The sequence below is a fragment of the Ochotona curzoniae genome, unplaced genomic scaffold, assembly GCF_017591425.1.
Source record: "Ochotona curzoniae isolate NIBS_2020 unplaced genomic scaffold, NIBS_Ocur_1.0 scaffold_4701, whole genome shotgun sequence".
NCBI lineage: Eukaryota > Metazoa > Chordata > Mammalia > Lagomorpha > Ochotonidae > Ochotona > Ochotona curzoniae.
In genome coordinates this window covers 40202929-40220705 of record NW_024467122.1, presented here as the reverse complement: position 1 = coordinate 40220705, position 17777 = coordinate 40202929, and the positions used below count along the sequence as shown (strand labels likewise).

Sequence of the window (17777 nt, the reverse complement as noted above, 5' to 3'; positions counted from 1 at the left end):
AGGGACAGCTGCTGGGGGGGGCGAGGGCGGGGGAAGACAGGGCCAGCCAGTCAGGCGGGCGGGAGGGAGAGCAGGACCGGAGGTGCCCGTGGAGGAAGCGATTGCAAACTGCGGCGCTGCACACGAGGCCAGCTAGGAGAGCAAACGGGACGCACACTTACTCCCCGGCCCTGGATGGGAGCGGGTTCCCAGGGCGGTGGCCCGCAGTCGCGTGGAGACGCACCCTCCGGGGAACAGTGGTACAACCTTCTCTTCTGAAGCTGCCCGCTCGGTGCAAGGGAAGAAAAATGCCCGTGGGATTTAAGTCAAGGAGGGTGGAGGGGTTGAGGGAGGGGGAAGGAAGGGGCGAGGGCGGGGGAGAGGGATGTTAAGCAACCGTCTGGGTCCAAGGTTCACTGGCCCTTCACATCTGCAAAAGGGGCGGCTGAGCTCTTGGCTCAGCACTTTCGGGCGATAAGGAGGCAAGGCTCCCCGCAGGAATCTCCTTTGTCAGCTCTGTCCAGGGACAGGGGGCGCCGAAGAACGGAAAGTCAGCAGGGTGCGCTTTCAGCAATCCAGGGGAAGCAGTGCAGGGGTAACTAGCCCGAGGCAGGGCAGTGTCACCTCGAGGGTGGTGCCCTGGAAGGGGAGGGGTAGAGGCATCTCCTGTGAGTCCTCCACGCCGCACCCTCGCCTCCCTTCTCCCTGGACCCTGAACAATGAAGAATGGCAGGAATGTCACAAACCGAGACGCAAAGACTTGCTCACAGGCTGAGATTTGAGGAAGTGTTGGAGCTGTCCCCCAACCTCGTGATTGGGCTCTGCTCACTTCCCCTTGCTGAGGGGGTGGGGGTGGGGGTGGGCAAGGCTTGCATCGTTAGGGCCCAAGAAAGGCTGGGACTATGGCCTCCGAGGAAATGAAGTCAAAGAACGAGCTTAGCCTCCATCCCACCCATGTGTGCTTTCATCCAAACGCCAAGGTCCCTGGGAGTTGGGGTGCACACACATTCCCTGGGCAAGTGCTCACTTCAACTTCTTGATTGAGCTAGCCTGGACAGCCAAGGTCCAGAAGCAGCAGAGGAAGTTGAGGTCTTCTTGGGAATCACCACAGTCTACTTTCAAACCTGCCTCCTCACCCTCTTTAATCAAGCAGAAATGTACCCTGTCAGTTCTGAAAACCATCAGCCTTCCCTCCCCGCCCCCCCCTACCCCTTTTGGTTATTCTACAACCACAGAGCAGGGGATCTAAAGCCCCCTGGCAAGACCTAGCTCTACTCTACATCCTTGTAGTGGGGCCCTACACTTTGTTTAAACCAGAATTGGGTGGAGGGTCACCCAGTACTAGCTCTAGCCAAAAATCCTGCTTTCTGCCAACACAGAAAGTTCCAGTCAGAGGCCACGTTCTTCCCAGTAAAGCTTGCCCTCCCCCTCAAATGCGGCTGTTAATAATAATAGCTATAATAATAGCCAGCTTCATTAAGAACTTACCAGACCCAGCCGCCTAAGTACTGTAGTGCATTATCTGAAGGACTCCTCCTCACAGCCCCTCGGGCACGGACTAAGTCACCCACAGGATGAGGCAGGCTAGACCCCCGGCCACACAGCTCCGCCTCTCCCCACGGCCTGCCCCAGCCACCCACGTCTCCGACCTGCCCTAGTCTCCAGGCCTGCCTTTTACACAGGAAAGCGCTGCAGGCGACTCCCTAGGAATCAATCACCTGAGGGATGATGTGATTAGATGAAAAAGAAAGGCACTGTCTTCCTCCAGCCAGCAGCCCAGGCTGGGGCCGGTTCACTTCCTTCCCAGCGGCTCCTCCCCTTTCTCATCCTGCGGGGGGGTGGGGGGGAGGGAGGCGAGGACTAGAGGTAATTATTAGCCGTCTAAACCGCTCCTTTGTGCTAGGGTGCCCACTTGTTAGGCAAACGTAACATCATGATTATGCCAGCCCTCTTGAAGACCAGTATCACTAGCAGCAAGGGGGTGGGCATGTGCCCTCCTGTGACCCAGAGGAACGAAGGAGAACTGGGAGGCAGCGCTGGGGGGAGGGGGCGGCGGGAGCGGGCAAGGTCTGGCTCCCTGCAAGTGCAAACTCTTCTGGGATCTTGAGACGCAAACCAGCTGGGGTGGAAACCCAGGCTCCAGCAAACAGCACGCCCTAGTGGCCTGGCCAGGAAGCACCACGGGGGACTCAGGTGGCCCAGGCAAGCACCGGGCAGAAGCCCTCCTCTGCTGCAACCGCTGCCGAGCACGTGGGCCAGAAGCACGCCTGTGGCGGCTCACATTCTTTCCTCAGCCCTGGCATCTCGAGGGAATGTGCCCACCTTTTGGGCAGCCTAGGTCCAGCAGCGGCGTCCGTAGGCTCCCTGGAGGCTTTGCAGAGAAAATGCAACAAGACCTAACAGCGCTCCTGGTCTTCCTCCCCAGCCTAAGGTGAAGACCTGGGAAAATGATAGGGTAACCTAACACAATCTTGGGACAGCCCCTGGGAAAGGGTCTTCCGGCACACGGGCAGCAGCGCCCCCAGCGTGTGGAGCAGCCCCATGTGCTGGCCCTACCTGAGAACGGCAACACCAAGAACCCCCTCCCTCTAGGCACCCACCACAGGATCTGGGCTCCTCAGCCACACTTGCTCATGGAGCACCTAGGGAAGCACACCCTTCCCCTGCCCCTGCTAGACCCCAATCTTGCCTTCCTGGCTCCAAGTGGTCTGCGCTGCCTCCTCCAACAAAAACAGAACACACACACACCCCCACACACACTGCTCCATTCTCCACCCCATTACTCCAGACTAGCTGCTCAGCTCCTCCCTCTCCAGTTCTGTATTTGTTTTTCTGTATTCCACTGTGGCTGAGACAGTCCCCCCCCCCAAAAAAAAAAGTGAAACAAGAAATTGTTTACTCTGTGGCCAGAGCTCCCATTAGCGTCTGGCTTTAAGTCTGACTAGGGAGAAGTGGGTCCATAACCAGGAAATAGGCAGCTGTAGGGTCTGCCTTCAGCCGAGCCATTTTCCAGGCTCCCTCTGTCCTCCGGCACTGCCCCTCTCACCCACTGTCTCTCCTCTCCCATCTCTTACCTGTCCCGCAGGACCTTTGGACAGGTGCAGAGAGGAGGGGCTAACAGCACGCTGGGGGGAGAAGGGGGAGTCAGCAGGTGCTAGTTAGGGAAACTGGGGCCATCCCTCGTGCTGCAGTTGTTGGCTCTGAGGCACGGCACGGGCAGAGGATGCCGGGGACCGAAATGGAAAACAGGAAAACACATGTGTGACTCTGGCCGGCAGTGGGGAGGGACCGGGGGCTGGGCTGCAGCTGGGCCTGCCAGATCTGATCTGGAGGCCCTCCTTGCCTGCTGGCCTCCCTCCGCTGGCCTCCCTCCTCCCTAGCTCAGCCTCTCATCCTGCACTGACCAGGCACCTGAGCATTCCCTGTGCGCTAAGGTACATCCCCTCCCCCACAACCGCTTACAACTGCCCTCCTCCCTCTTGCCTCATTCCATTTCTTACTCATCTCTCACTATGCTTAGTTCTGCAGAGGGCGTGTGACAGCACAGTGAGGGCAGTTCCATTTCAAAGGTTTTGGTGCCACCTTGGTCCCCTAATTTCCCCACCCAAGCAGGCCAAGGAAGGTCACCTATGGGGAGTCCAGCCAACCCAGTGAGCCCCCTCACTGGTCAGATCCCCAAGTAGTTCAGCAGACAGTAGGCAGACTGGAAAGGTGAGTGTTTGGTATATGATGTTTATGACACCACTAGAGACACCCACGTCCCCTTCCATGGAGTTTGGAGTCAGCTCCCCTTCTTTTATGTTTAAGATTTTTAAATGTTTTAATATTTTTATAGAAAGGCAGATACAATTATTGAAAAAAAAAGGCAGATATACAGAGAAGAGGAGAGATAGAGCGGAAGAGCTTCTGACCAATGATTCACTTCCCAAGTGGCTGCAGCGGCAGGAGCTGCGTCAATCCAAAGCCAGGAGCCCAGAGGCTCTTCCAGGTCTCCTACTTTGGTGCAAGGTCCCAAGGCTTTGGGCCGACCTCCACTGCTTTCCCAGGCCACAAGCAGGGAGCTGGAAGGGAAATGGAGCAGCCAGGATACAAACAAGTGCCCATATGGGATCCCAGCATGTTCAAGGCGAGGACTTTAGCTGCCAGGCTACTGCACCAGGCCACAGTTCCCCTTCTAATGTTAGCTTTCTGTTCATATACACCATAGGAGGCAGCAGATGAAGCTTCACGCAGTTGAGCCCTATCCACCCACGTGGGAGACCTGGGTGGAATTTCCAGTTCCATTTTTGGGGGTTTTGTCTTTTCTCAGTTTCTCTCAAATAGCTTCTTCTTTTTTTTCCCCCGCAAAAGACAACTGGGCCAGGGTACCCTTTAATGAGTTGGTGTTGCCTCAAACAAGTGTTATTTAAATATTTCTGAGTGATTACTTACCAGAGATGGGGAGAACACTGATTTTCTTAGAATAAAAACCATACAGTCATCTTTCTTTATATCCAAAGTTAGAGATCATTACAAGAATGCATCACATGCAATCTTGCCAAGCTGACTTCTCGGAAGGCACATTAAACCACTCAGGACGCAGACAGTAGCAGAAGTCTCTGTCCTCGGGGAGTGGCACTTCACCAGGGAACATTTTCTGAATTCCAGCTGTGGCTGCTCACTTTAGGCTAATGTCAGTTCATTGGTTTCAGGCCACACCCTGCAACTTGCATCTGCCAGCTGCCAAATGACCCCCAGACGCAGGTGACACAGGAAGGAAGTCTTCAAGGATTCCGTGTCACTGGATAGGAGCCACTTTGTATTTCACTCAGAGTCAAAAAAGTCTAAGTTCGCTGGCACCAAATATCTGAAGTATATTCCAGGGTTACACGAGTGCCCTTTCAGATCCAGGCTACTGCCCAGCCAACCTGCCTCTTTACTCTAGGGCCATGTCCAACTGGGAAGTGAGGGAGACCCTAGGAAGAAACAACAGCTGGCCCTATAGGCACCAGGCCTGCTGTCCTCACTCCATCCCAGCCATGCTGGTCTCCCCGCTGTGGCCACCCCATGAATACCAATCTGGTTCCTGCCTAAAGTGGTCAGTGGTCAGTCACCTCGCATCACCAGAGGTTTGTCCCCCACCAAATCACCCCCAGCACGGCCTTCCTCCTCGGCCAGACTCCTGGACAAGTCCTTGAAAGTGACCTCCAGAAGCCTCACCCACCCCAGCTCTGACATTCACGGGGTTGAAAGGAAGCAGAGGCTTTTGAGATTGGCATTGTGTTTTGTAAATGGAAGAGGCCCTCACCCCTGGGTCCGGGAAAGCCCTGGCTGCTCCATCCCACAACCAGTCTTGGGAGATTCGAGTAGGCGTGGTGGGAGCGAGACACTGGGGCAGGTGAGTCCACGAAAAAGCAGCCAGGACTGCAAACCCAGGGCGCCAGCTCTCCCTGCCCCGCCCCGCGCCCCTCCCCATCCTCCCTACACCCTCACTCCTGGTTCACCTTTGCCCCTTATGTCTTTCTCTCCCGCCCCCATCCTGCTTTCCCGGAGCCCTGGGCATTTTCTACCTCTGCGACCTTGCCAAATTCCAACCCGGCCGCCGGCCGCGCTGTGCATCCCTCTTCAGAGCTGGCCACGGGGCCAAGCATGCTTTGGCTTTGGGGCACCAAGAGCCCCACCGCACCAGGAGTCCCTTCCGAGCCCTCTGTCTGGTCAAGCAGCCGCCTCCCCCGCTGGAAGAGGGGGTTGTGGTGGCTGTAGGCGATGGGGAGCAAAGGTCCGCGAATCGAGAGGCCCCACCATTCAAAGCCCACTCTCAGCTCCAGTAAAACTGCATCGCCTGAGGAAATGAAATGGCCACGGATACGCTTAGAGAAGCGTCCAGCTCCCCAGAAACGCACACCCCACCTACCTAATGCAGCTCAGAGAGGATCCCAAGGCCTGATGACCTCTGCCTCCAGCCCTGAGTCACTGGGCTGACACTCCAAAGGGACCCACTACTGGAAAGCCCCATGAGGGGCTGGGGGCGGCACCTGCTTGGAGCCAGGGGAGGGGGCATTCCTCTCGGGTTTGCCACCTCTGTCTCCTTAGGGTAGCGGTTGCATCAGCTTAGCCACCCCAAATTAAAGTGGTCTCCAGGGGCCGCAAAGGTGTCGGGCAGCAGAGCCGCCGCCAGGAGGCAGCACTCAACCGAGAATCTCCAGGGCCTTGGTGCCCCAGAGCCGGGAGGCTGGAGGCCCCTAGGGAGCCGGCCTGGTGGACCCTGCGGGAAATGACAATGCTTCACCACATGTCATGGCTGAAAAACGGCTGGTGAATAGCACAGCTGCCTTCGTATGCCTTCTGGCTAGGCTTTGGCATTCGAAAAATTTTTAATTTATTTTTTTTCAGAGATGCTGATCTTTCACTCTGGCTCACTCTCCAAATCTCCACAACAGTTAGGGCCAGGTCAGGCCAGGGCCAGGAGTCCAGAACTCAATCCAGATATCCTATCCAGGTGGCAAGGACCCAAAGACCTTTTCTTTTCCTTTCTAAGATTTATTGAAAGTCAGATATACAGAGAGGAGGAGAGACAGATTTTCTGTCTGTTGATTCACTCCCCAAGCAGCCACAATGGCTGGAGCCGCACTGATCGAAAGCCAGGAGACTCCTCTATGTCTCCCACATGGGTGCAGGGTCCCAAGGCTTTGGGCAGTCCTCAACTGCTTTCCCAGGCCACAAGCAGGGAGCTGGATGGGAAGCGGGACCACCAAGATTAGAACCAACACCCATATGGGACCCTGGTGCATGAAAGGCAAGGACTTTGCCACTAGGCTACTGCGTCAGGCCCAACTCAAGGACTTTGAATCATCACCACATCCTCTCTGCTGCATACTACCAGGATGGAAAAGTGAAGACAGGCCTCAAATCGAGGCCCTGATAGCAGATGGGGTGCGCTGTAACCCAGCAGTGTCACCCACTGCATCAAATGCCTGACCTGAGCTTGGGCATTTCCTAAGCCAATGTTGTTGCTGTGCGGAGCTCCACAAGGATCCATCTGCTTTAAGTCCAGTCTAGTGACTGGCTAGCCTAGTGATTAAATCCTTCCCTTGTATGTGGCTAGGATTCATATTGGCACAGGTTCATGTCCTGACTGCCCCACTTCCCTTCCACTTCGCTGCTTGTGGCCTGGAGAAGCAGTAGAGGAGAGCCAAAAACCTTGGGACCCTGCACCCACGTGGAGGACTCTGTAGAAGCTCCTGGCTCCTGGTTTCGGATCATCTCAGGTCTGGCTGTTGTGACCACTTGGGGAGTGAACTAGGGGACGGAAGATCTGTCTCTCTTTGTCTCTTTAAATCTGACTTTCCAATAAAAATAAATTAATCCTTAAAAAGTTCCAAACAACTCCTTCTTTTCACTACAATTTGTCCAACCTTAAACTTAAAAAAAAAAAAAAAAAAAAGATTTACCTGTGATGCAGAGAGGAGCAACAGAGAGAGATCTCCCATCCACTGATTTACTCACTATAAAGCTGGGAATGGGTCAGGTCAAAACCAGAAACCAGAAGCTTCATCTGGACCCATATGGGTGACAGGGTCCCAAGTATTGGGCCATCTTCTGTTGCTTTCCCAGCCACATTAACAGGGAGCTGGACTGGAAGTGAAACAGCCAGAACTTCAATGGGCACCCATATTGGATGGGGGGGCACACAGGCATTGGCTTTAGCCCCTGACCCTGATACCAGTTCCCCATCACTGGGCTTTCCATGCAAAATAGGCAGGAGGCTGTAAAACAAGGTGGAATTGGCTACCTGAGTTCTCTTCCCAGCATTAAAAGGTACCTACTTGGCCCGGCGGCGTGGCCTAGTGGCTAAAGTCCTCGCCTTGAACGCGCCAGGATCCCATATGGGCACCGGTTCTAATCCCAGCAGCTCTACCTCCCATCCAGCTCCCTGCTTGTGGCTAGGAAAGCAGTTGAGGACGGCCCAAAGCCTTGGGACCCTGCACCCGTGTGGGAGCAGTACCGGCCATTGCTCTCACTTGGGGAGTGAATCATCGGACGGAAGATCTTCCTCTCTGTCTCCTCTTCTCTGTATATCTGACTTTGTAATGAAAATAAATAAATCTTAAAAAAAAAAAAACGTACCTACTTTCCAGAGCAATGTACTTGGAGAAAAGCAACTGCATCTGGGCCTGGATACACACGTTAGACAAAAACATAATGTTCTGGTCAGTGCAGGGCATGATACTCTTGAAAGGCAAAGGTGTTCAGCAGAGGCAGGACATGAAGCGCAGACTCACAAAGTGTCACATCACTTCCAACTCCAGTCTTTGCCAGATGAAGTCTGGAGGTTAAAATGCACCCTGCTTGGGATGATGCAGCCGCCTTCCTGTGGTTAATAGGCTGATGAAGTCATCGAGGAGTGCTGTCTGGGCGCCAGATCCCTTCCCCCAAGTGTTCCCGGAAGTCCCAGAGAATGCTGATGATGGTGGCTGTTAGCACCATGTTCGTTTTCTTTCCTCCCTTCCCGCCCCTCCACCCCCCCCCCCCAAAAAAAAAAACCTGACCCGTATTTCCTGCCATTTACAACCCATGGATTGTCCCCCTGCCACATCCCAGTAACCACGTCAAAGACTCAACTTGTCTTCCTTCCAGAGACGCTGCCCCTCCCACACTTCCGGTCCTGCCCGCCCGTCCACAGCTCCACCTCTGACAGGCACAGCATCTTGCACGTGTCCACCCTTGACGTATACATTCGCATCAGCCTCGCCACTGTCTACCTGAGCACACACGCCTTCTTCTGCCTTCCTGCGAGTGAAGATGCTCCCTTCGTGGCAGCTACCAGGAGACAGGAGTGTCTGATGCCTTTACCTAGTGTGAGCAGTAGTGCTGGTCCATCGTCTTTCCCATCAACCCTCAGTGTTGAAGCTCAGGTGACCCTTTGTCTTCTATTCCTTGATTTTTCCGACTATAAACCATGAGGTTCCAGGGCGACCTGTTCTGTGTTCGGACACAAGTCTCAGGGATCCAAGTGTGGGAAAAGTGTCGGTCTACATCCTGCCATTGACACTAAAGCAATAAAACCCCAGCCACATTTTGTTTCATTTCCTGAACTCTGAAAACTACAAGCAATCTGCTCAAAATTGCTTCCTGGACTGTCTTACTGACTTTATAGATTTTATAGGAAATCGTGAAATTGGTGTTTGATAAGTAAAAATAAAAGTGTGTGAATGTAAAAGGGCATTGGTGATTTTGTTTATTTTTGTGGATTGAGCTGTTGGCTTCTAGCCAAGTTTCTTTTGTTCCCATCCCTTCTTCTCCCTCAGCCCTCACCTATACACTAGTCTTATTGTTATCAAAATAGTTGCTTTTGCTCCTTCCACTGGGATCCACCCTTCCCTTCTTTCAAAGCACAACGCGGAGCCACCTCCTGTGGAAAAACTTCCCATTCTTGCAGTAGGAAATGATAAACTTCCAGATAGGCCATTCCACCACTCCCTCAGGTTCCCCGAGTCAGCATGTGTTTAAACGTCTAGCCTAGCACCCAGTAATGGGCACTTCCATAGGAACCTCACCGTAAAGCACTTTCACTCACTCTATAACCCTTGAAGTGTTTTTCACAAATGTGATGCATAAAACATGTTTTAAATTACAAAATGAAGATGACACGGCTTCCCTTAGAGAAAAAGGACCGAAGGGCAAATGTGTGGCCTTACGCTTTAAGATGCCTGCACCGTATTTCCAAGTGCCTGAGCTTGACACCAGCTCTGTCACTTAGTGAGTGAATCAGCAGAGGAGGTGTCCCCCTTCCCACTGAAAATATACATACAAAAAAACAAAAGAAGAAGAGGGAAGACTCACACTTTATAGGCATCTTAAACACAGAGCTCAAAGGTGGTGGTGCACCTATGCTCAGCGAAGTTCCATGGAGTCACGTAAACAAGTTTCCACTTTTGGCATGTTGTTATTCAAATACACTCTAGATTTGGCAAATATCTGATGATTTCAGAATGCTCAGCCAGAACCCACCTCACGGGATTGTCACAAGGCTTATATTACAGCAATGTGTGATGGTATCTTACTATAATGGAGTCACATTTTAACTCAAAACCCATCCTTTCAAGAAAGTTTTTCATAGTCCACTCACGTACCCATGACATATGCTTCCTTTCCCAGTGTTCGGCTATTTTGATTGAGTTTTAAGATTTATTTGTTAGGTCCCAGCATGATAACTTAGTGGCTAAATCCTTGCCTTACATGTGCCGGGATCTGTATGGGCATCCAGCTCCATGTGTATGGCCTGGGAAGGCAGTAGAGGATGGCCTAAAGTCTTGGGACCCTGCACACGTGTGCGAGACTTAAAAGAAGCTCCTGGCTTCACACTGGCTCAACTTGGGCATTCACTTTTTCTCCCTCTGTATACCTGCCTTCTCAATCAAATTAAATAAAAAAATTTTTTTAATTGGTTTGAAATGCAAGAGTTACAGAGAGCAAGAGAAACAGAAAGATCTTTCATTGGTTTACTCCCCAGATGGCCAAAACTGCAGCCAGACACCAGGCATTTCACCTGGGTCTCCCAAGCAGGCGGCAAGGAGCTAGATGGGAAGTGGGGCAGCTGGAACAGGAACTGGCACACCCATATGGGATGCCAGTGTAGCAAGGGGAGGCTCTGCCCAGTACAGCACGACAGACTTCTCAGCTGTGTTACTACAGTGACTATCTGCTTAGTGTCATCTTCCTTCTCTAAGAGCTTTTATCAAAACAGCAAAATCTAAATTTCTGCCCTTCATAGGATCTCCTGCACTTAACAGAATGCCATCTCAGACTTTTGCTGGATCCCATGATGGAGCAAGGAAAAAAAAAAGCCTCAGGTGTGCTTTGGCTCTCAACTGCTAACAGCAAGCAAGCCCTCCACGTCCCCACGTTCTCCTTCAGCTGTTTCCACCTTGTCCTGCCTGCTGGACACATCACTGTCTGAAGAGCCCAACTAACCCAAGCACTCCTGACACACAGAAAAAGGGAACTGTGAGAAAACAGACACAAGGTTTCCTATCCCCTCCTTTCCATAAATTCAAGCTGCATTACTGCCAGTTAAGCCACCACCTACAGTGTGAGCATCCCATATAGGTACCAGTTTGAGTCCCAGTTGCTCCTTTTCCTTGCCTATAGCTTGGGAAGGCAGTGGGGGATGGTCCAGGGACTGGACCCTTGCACCCACATGAGAGACCTAGAGGAAGCTCCTGGCTTCTGACCTCAGACGCATCTAGCCCCTGCCATGCCCTGATGGCTACAGCTGTTCTGGAGGTAAGTCCCTGGATGGAAACCCACTCCTCCCCACCCTATTTGTAACTCTGCTTTTCAAATAAATAAATATTTGGAAAAAAAATCATACAGAGGCTTGGTTTCTAGCAGCAAATATGTTATGTTTTTCCTTTAAAAAAAAAAAAAAAGATCAGGGCCCAATGCATGGACCCAGTGACTAAAATCCTTGCCTTGAACGCAACAGGATTCCATATTGGCGCAGGTTCTAGTCCCAGCAGCCCTACTTCCCAATCAGCTCCCTGCTTTTGGCCAGGAAAAGCAGCAGAGGACAGCCCAGAGCCTAGGGAAGCTGCACCCACATGGGAGACCCAGAGGAAGCTCCTAGTTTCTGGCTTCACATTGGCTCAGCTCTGGCCATTGTGCTCACTTGGGGAGTGAATCATCGGATGGAAGAGCTTATCTCTGTCTCTCCTCCTCTCTGTATATCTGCTTTTGCAATAAAAATGAATAAATATTTTTTAAAGATTACTTTTATTGCAAATATAGATTTACAGAATAAAAAGGACAAAGATCTTTCATCCACTGGTTCACTCCCCAAATGGCCACAATGACTGGAACTGAGCCAAACTAAAGCTAGGAGCCAGAGCTTACCCTTGGTCTCCCATGCAAGTGCAGGATCCCAAGGCTTTAGACCATCCTCTATTGCTTTCCCAGGCCATAAGCAGGGACCTGGATGGGAAATGGAGCAGCTGGAACATGAACTGATGCCCATATAGGATCCTGGTGCATACAAGGTGAGGATTTAAGCAATGGCATCCCATATAGGCTCCAGTTCATGTCCTAGACATTTCACTTCCCAGCCAGCTACCAGCTTGTGGCCTGGGAAAGCAGTAGAGGATGGCCCAAAGTGACTCTATCCACATGGGAGATCCAGAAGAAGCTTCTGGCTCCTGGCTTCAGATCAGCTCTTATCATTGTAGCCACTTGGGGAGTGAACCAGTGGATGGAAGATCTTCTCTGTCTCTTCTCTTTAATCTGCTTAATAAAAGTACATGAATCTTAAAAAAAAGGGGGGGGGGTTTAGTCTTTTGAGTAATTGCTCAACTATCTGTTCTTTAATCAAGCAATCTGTGGCCACTTTGACATAAGTGTCATGTACCTGCATAAAAGTTTCTGCATGACTTAGTTATATTCACAGTCCCCCTTCTTGGTCTCTAAATCATACTTTATTTTTATTGGAAAAGCAGATTTTACAAATAAGGAGCAAGACAGAGAAAAATGTTTCATCTGCTGGTTTACTCCCCAAATGGCCAAAATAGCCGGAGCTGAGCTGATCCAAAGCCAGGAGCCAGGAGCTTCCTCCAGATCTCCCCTGCAGGTGTAGGATCCCGAGGCTTTGGGCCATCCTCTGCTGCTTTCCCAGGCCACAAGCAGGGAGCTGGATATTTGAACCCTACTTTATACACAAAAGATCCTCTTTAGCTTCTCTTCTTTAGTATACAAATGAATCACATCAAGAGATGATCCTGATTCACGAGGTTAGGATCAGGGATGAAGGCTCCCTATTTTCTTCAGGATTTTTCATATGAATCCTTTAGACTTAGGGAGACACTCCAAAAATTAAACATTATACATTATGTGTAGTTGTTTAGGTTTCCTTTTGTACATGGGGAAATGGAGAAGAGGGAAGGGAAGGAGTCAAATTTTAAGGAAAGAAGATCCAAAATAGGATACGGATGGGGAATACAAAAGAAAAGATGGTTTATGATCCCCACTTCAGGGACCGGTGCAATAGCCTAGTGGCCAAATCCTCATCTTGCATGCTCTGGGATCCCATATGGGCACTGGTTCATGTCCCATCTGCTCTATTTCCCACCCAGCTCCCTGCTTGTGGTCTAGAAAAGCAGCGAGGATGGCCCAAAAAGCCTTGGGACCATGTACCCACATGGGAGATCCAGAAGAAGCTCCTGGTTTGTGGCTTCAAATCAGCTCAGCTTTGGCTGTTGCTGCCACTTAGGGAGTGAACCAGCAAACAGAAGCTCTTTCTCTGTGTCACTCCTTCTCTCTGTAATCTGCCTTTTCAATGAAAACAAAATAAATAAAACGAATAAAAAAAGACACTCATTTTTCAAGGGCCAGCAGGCTAATCATCTTGCCTACAGTGCTGGCATCCCCTGTGTGTGCCAATTGTACTCACAACTGCTCTACTTTCCATCCAGCTTCCTGCCTATGGCCTGGGAAGCAATACAGGATGGCTCAAGTCCTTGGCCTCTGTACCCATGTGGAAGACCCAGAAAAAGCTCCCAGCTTTGGTTCGGTTCAGCTCAGTTCTAGCTATTGTGTTCATTTGGAGAGTGAACTGGCAGACAGAAGCTCAATCTCTGTCTCTCATTTTCTCTGTAAATCTGCCTTTCAAAAAAAATTAACAAATCTTTTTTTAAAAAATTCCCACTTCAGGGCCCGGTGCGGTGGCACAAGTGGTTAAAGGTCCTCGCCTTACATGCCCGGGATCCCATATGGGCGCCGGTTCTAATCCCGGCAGCCCCGCTTCCCTTCCAGCTCCCTGCCTGTGGCCTGGGAAAGCAGTTGAGGACGGCCCAAAGCTTTGGGACCCTGCACCCGTGTGGGAGACCCGGAAGAGGCTCCTAGCTTCGGATCGGCATAGTATCGGCCCGTTGCGCTCACTTGGGGAGTGAATCATCAGACGGAAGATCTTCCCCTCTGTCTCTCCTCTCTGTATATCCGCCTTTCCAATGAAAAAATAATAAAAATAAATCTTTAAAAAAAAAAAATTCCCACTTCAAAAAAGGGCTTGCCAAACTTATGCTTGGTGTAGAACCTTTTGTCTAAGATGCTTTGGTTATTTTTCTTTCGATACAAAAGGTTTATAAGCAATAAAACCCCAAAAGAACATGGAGAAAAGCTAACACATCATGTTTACACAAACCAAGCTATTTATCTTCACTAACTCGGAGACTCAGTGAAGCCCTACAAAGCAACTACTTGGGAAAGGGCATATCTGGGGCTAGGAACCCAGGATCAGAGACCCCCTTTAGTCACAACACTAGTAATCCCTATTGTTATAAGCAACAGACTGGCTCTGGATAGCACACAGGCCCCATCGTGGGTGTCCCGGGAAGCCAACACACATTCCCTGTACGCTTAACAGGCCTAATTTGCTGAAGAATAGACCTGGTATGTGAAGCAGAGGAGCCATGCCCTAGGGTCAGGCTGCCCTAACCATGGCTTCCTCTTTGGGCCTTTCCCTAGGCTAGGCCTCTCTTCTCTCCTCCACCATTTGCTGGTCAGACTAATTTTCAATCTTCCAGGAAGAGATCAAGTATGGGGCAATCCAATTAACACCTTGCTTTTCGTGAAACATTCTCAAGGTGAAGGAGGGGTCTCAAGGACAGTAAGAGAGTGCTGACTCATAGCTTAGCAAGGTAATTCTCCTACAGCTCTGGCATCCCATATGGGCACAGGTTCGTATCCCATCTGCTCCACTTCCTATCCAGCTCCTTATTTATGGCCTGGGAAAGCAGCAGAGGATGGCCCAAACCCTTGGGCCTCTGTACCCACATGAGAGACCCAGAAGAAGTTCCTGGCTACCAACTGGCTCAGCTTCAGCCATTGCAGCTATCTGGGGAGTGAACCAGGACAGTGGGTGGGAAACCTCTCTCTCCTTTCCCCATAAATCTTCCTCTTATATAAAAATAAATAAATCTTTAAAAAATATAAAAAAAAAAAAAAGACACCATGACAAAAAAAAAAAGCCATCTCTGTTTGGCAAAATGAAGCAATTCAATAGGCTGGGCACTCCAAATAGTTGCTCTCCATGATGATAAAAACAACAAAAACATTCCTACTGTGCAGAATTGGAGCTGCAAGCCTATCTCTGAGCTTGTTCATGTACCTTCTCAGGACACAGTGCAGGACTCAGAGCATTGGATTAAAATACACAGAACTAAATATTTACACCAAGTTTAAACAAATGCACAAGATATATCATTCACATACAGTTACTGCAGGTGGCATCTAGGCAGAACCCTGGACTGTGCAGAATGAGACCCAAGGTGTAATTATCCAAGAGAGCAAACAAATAAACCCCATTGGTCCAGAAGGGGATGGAAATGAGCTAAGGAGTGGCAGGTCTATAGCCACTCCCTAACCACCCCTTCTGACGGTCATCACTGTCCACTGCTTAGAATAGCTCTCTGTATACTGTCCCAACACTGGGACCTGGAAAGCCTTGCCCTACCCTCAGAGCCCCTCCCACAGAAAGCTGGGGCTTGTGTACACTAATCTGGTCCCACCACTAATTTCTGTACCTGGTAAAGGAAGTAATATCCTATATCCTTCCTTAAATGAAAAATAACTTCCCCATCCAGGCTGCTTTCTGAAGCTGCAGATTATGAACACAGGGCCTAAGATAAACCATGCAGGTAACAGGGTGATGTTGCCCCCCAAACTCCTAACTTGCATCTGGATACAGCATAGCTGGAATTCTTTCCTCCCAGCAAAAGGAAAAATGGGACACCGCTGTGAACCGCAATCTGCGATCTGTCTACCTGGCAATGCCAGTTACTCCCAACCCATTGTACCCCATCTCTATTCATTCTGCGGTTGATGCCTGCACCGTAAAACTTCCTGATGGCAGAAGAACAGTCACACCCACGATTGCTCAATTCTGGGCCTCAGGCAGCAGGATTGTGAATCCCTTCTTCATCTTCCTGAAAGCAGGCTGGCTGTACCTGGCAGTCAGGGCACTGCTGGGCCTTTGGGGTGCAGACTGGAGCCCTTCGCATGGTGGTCCAGACCTCCACAATCGCAGCACCTGTCTCCTGAGATCTGCGCTTCTGCATGTCCTTCCCCTTAGCTGCCTCTCACTCCCACTGCTGAACACCCCACCAGGCCCAGTGACATAGACAGATCCCAGACCCCCAGCAGACTTCCAGAAGGCAAATTCCACTGCTTCTCTTTCCTTCAGCCTTTGAAAGCCTGTGACACACAGCTTATTCTGCTGTGTGAAGATGTCCACTGGGGCCTGAGCGTGGCCCCACACAGGTGCTCATGGACAGGAAGCTGAGCCCCACGTGCATGATGAACCACTTACAGCTCACCTGCAACAGCTGCAGCTCATTCGCCACCAGGGCCACTTCCCAAAACACCTCCTCAGGTACCTTCTCTGCCACCTTGGTGCAGCCACCTGCAAACTGCTCGTTGGACACAAAGCCCAGCGTTGTTAGCAGAGTCCCCAGACCCAGGTCCCTAGTTAGGCAGCTGCTGGCCCCAGAAAAGGTGCAGGCAAAGGGATGGATCAAAGAAGTAGATACATGCTCCCCTGCATCTCTTCTCCTCCAGTGTCATCCATTCCTCCCAGTCCTGCTCTCCCTGAGGGAGGCTGCTTGCATGAAAGATCCATTTCGGGTCCATATGCCTTTCTTTTTTTAAAAAAAAAAAAAAAGATTTATTTTTATTATTTTTATTGGAAAGGCGGATATACAGAGAGGAGAGACAGAGAGGAAGATCTTCCGTCCGATAATTCACTCCCTAAGTGAGCGCAACGGCCGATGCTATGCCGATCCGAAGCCAGGAGCCTCTTCCAGGTCTTCCACACGGGTGCAGGGTCCCAAAGCTTTGGGCCATCCTCGACTGCTTTCCTGGGCCACAGGCAGGGAGCTAGATGGGAAGTGGGGCCGCCGGGATTAGAACCGGCGCCCATATGGGATCCCGGGCGTGCAAGGTGAGAACCTTAACCACTGCGCCGGGCCCCTCCATATGCCTTTCTAACAGACCTTAACCAGACTGAAGAGCATCTAGACTCATTCTCAAAGAATCCCTCTAAATATTGCAAGGGATTTCTTCAGCTGACTCAGTCTTGTAGGTTGGCCTGGCAAACTATCTCATCCTATCCTGTACCTTAACTTCAAATAAATCTGAATATATCTGGCATGCTGCTCAACAGTATGCCAATGAGCTGCAGCACCAGGCTCCAGACACCCAAGAGCCACTGGACCTGGACTTACCAACCCAGAGACTCAGGGCTACAGGCCCAGAATTGTATGATCCCCTCCCTGTTGGGCCTATGGGCAAAAACACTTACAAATAGGTTAACTGTGCTAAAATCCAGAAGATCACCCAGGGGCCCAATGAAAGCCCTTCTGATGGGCCCAGCACAGCAGCTCAATCTTTCAGTTCACGATCCAGCTGCTCCATTCCCCTTCCAGCTCCTCGCTTGTGACCTGGGAAAGCAATAGAGGATGACCCAAAGCCTTGAGATATATATCCACATGTGAGACCCAGGAGAAGCTCCTGGCTCTTGCCTTCATATCAGCTCAGCTCCAGCTGCTGCGGCCACCCGGGGAATGAATCAGAAGATGGAGGATCTGTCCTCCTCTCTGTAGATCTTCCTTCCCAATAAAAATAAATCAACCTTAAAAAAAAAAAAAAAAAAGGAAGGCCCAGCCCCCAGCATAATGGCCTAGTGGCTAAAATCTTTGTCTTGCAAGCTCTGGGATCCCATAATGGCACTGGTTCATGTCCTGGCTGCTCCACTTCCCTTCTAGTTCCCTGCT

General features: G+C 50.8%; 1 protein-coding gene and 1 pseudogene across 4 annotated transcripts in view; both read right to left on the bottom strand.

The window, feature by feature from the left end:
• Window positions 1-1551, bottom strand: part of SLC7A7 (solute carrier family 7 member 7) — a 34765-nt gene extending 33214 nt beyond the window's left edge. For 2 of the 4 annotated variants that reach the window (XM_040968620.1, XM_040968623.1), the window contains exon 1: window positions 162-666. The gene's annotated coding sequence lies outside the window, so the exon portion shown is untranslated. Of the gene's footprint in view, window positions 1-155; window positions 667-1467 lie in introns of those variants that run through there. The other 2 variants (XM_040968622.1, XM_040968621.1) reach the window with 2 other exon arrangements.
• A 14345-nt stretch (window positions 1552-15896) lies between these two features.
• On the bottom strand, window positions 15897-16573 carry LOC121148325 (annotated as a pseudogene).
• Window positions 16574-17777: the final 1204 nt, after the last annotated feature.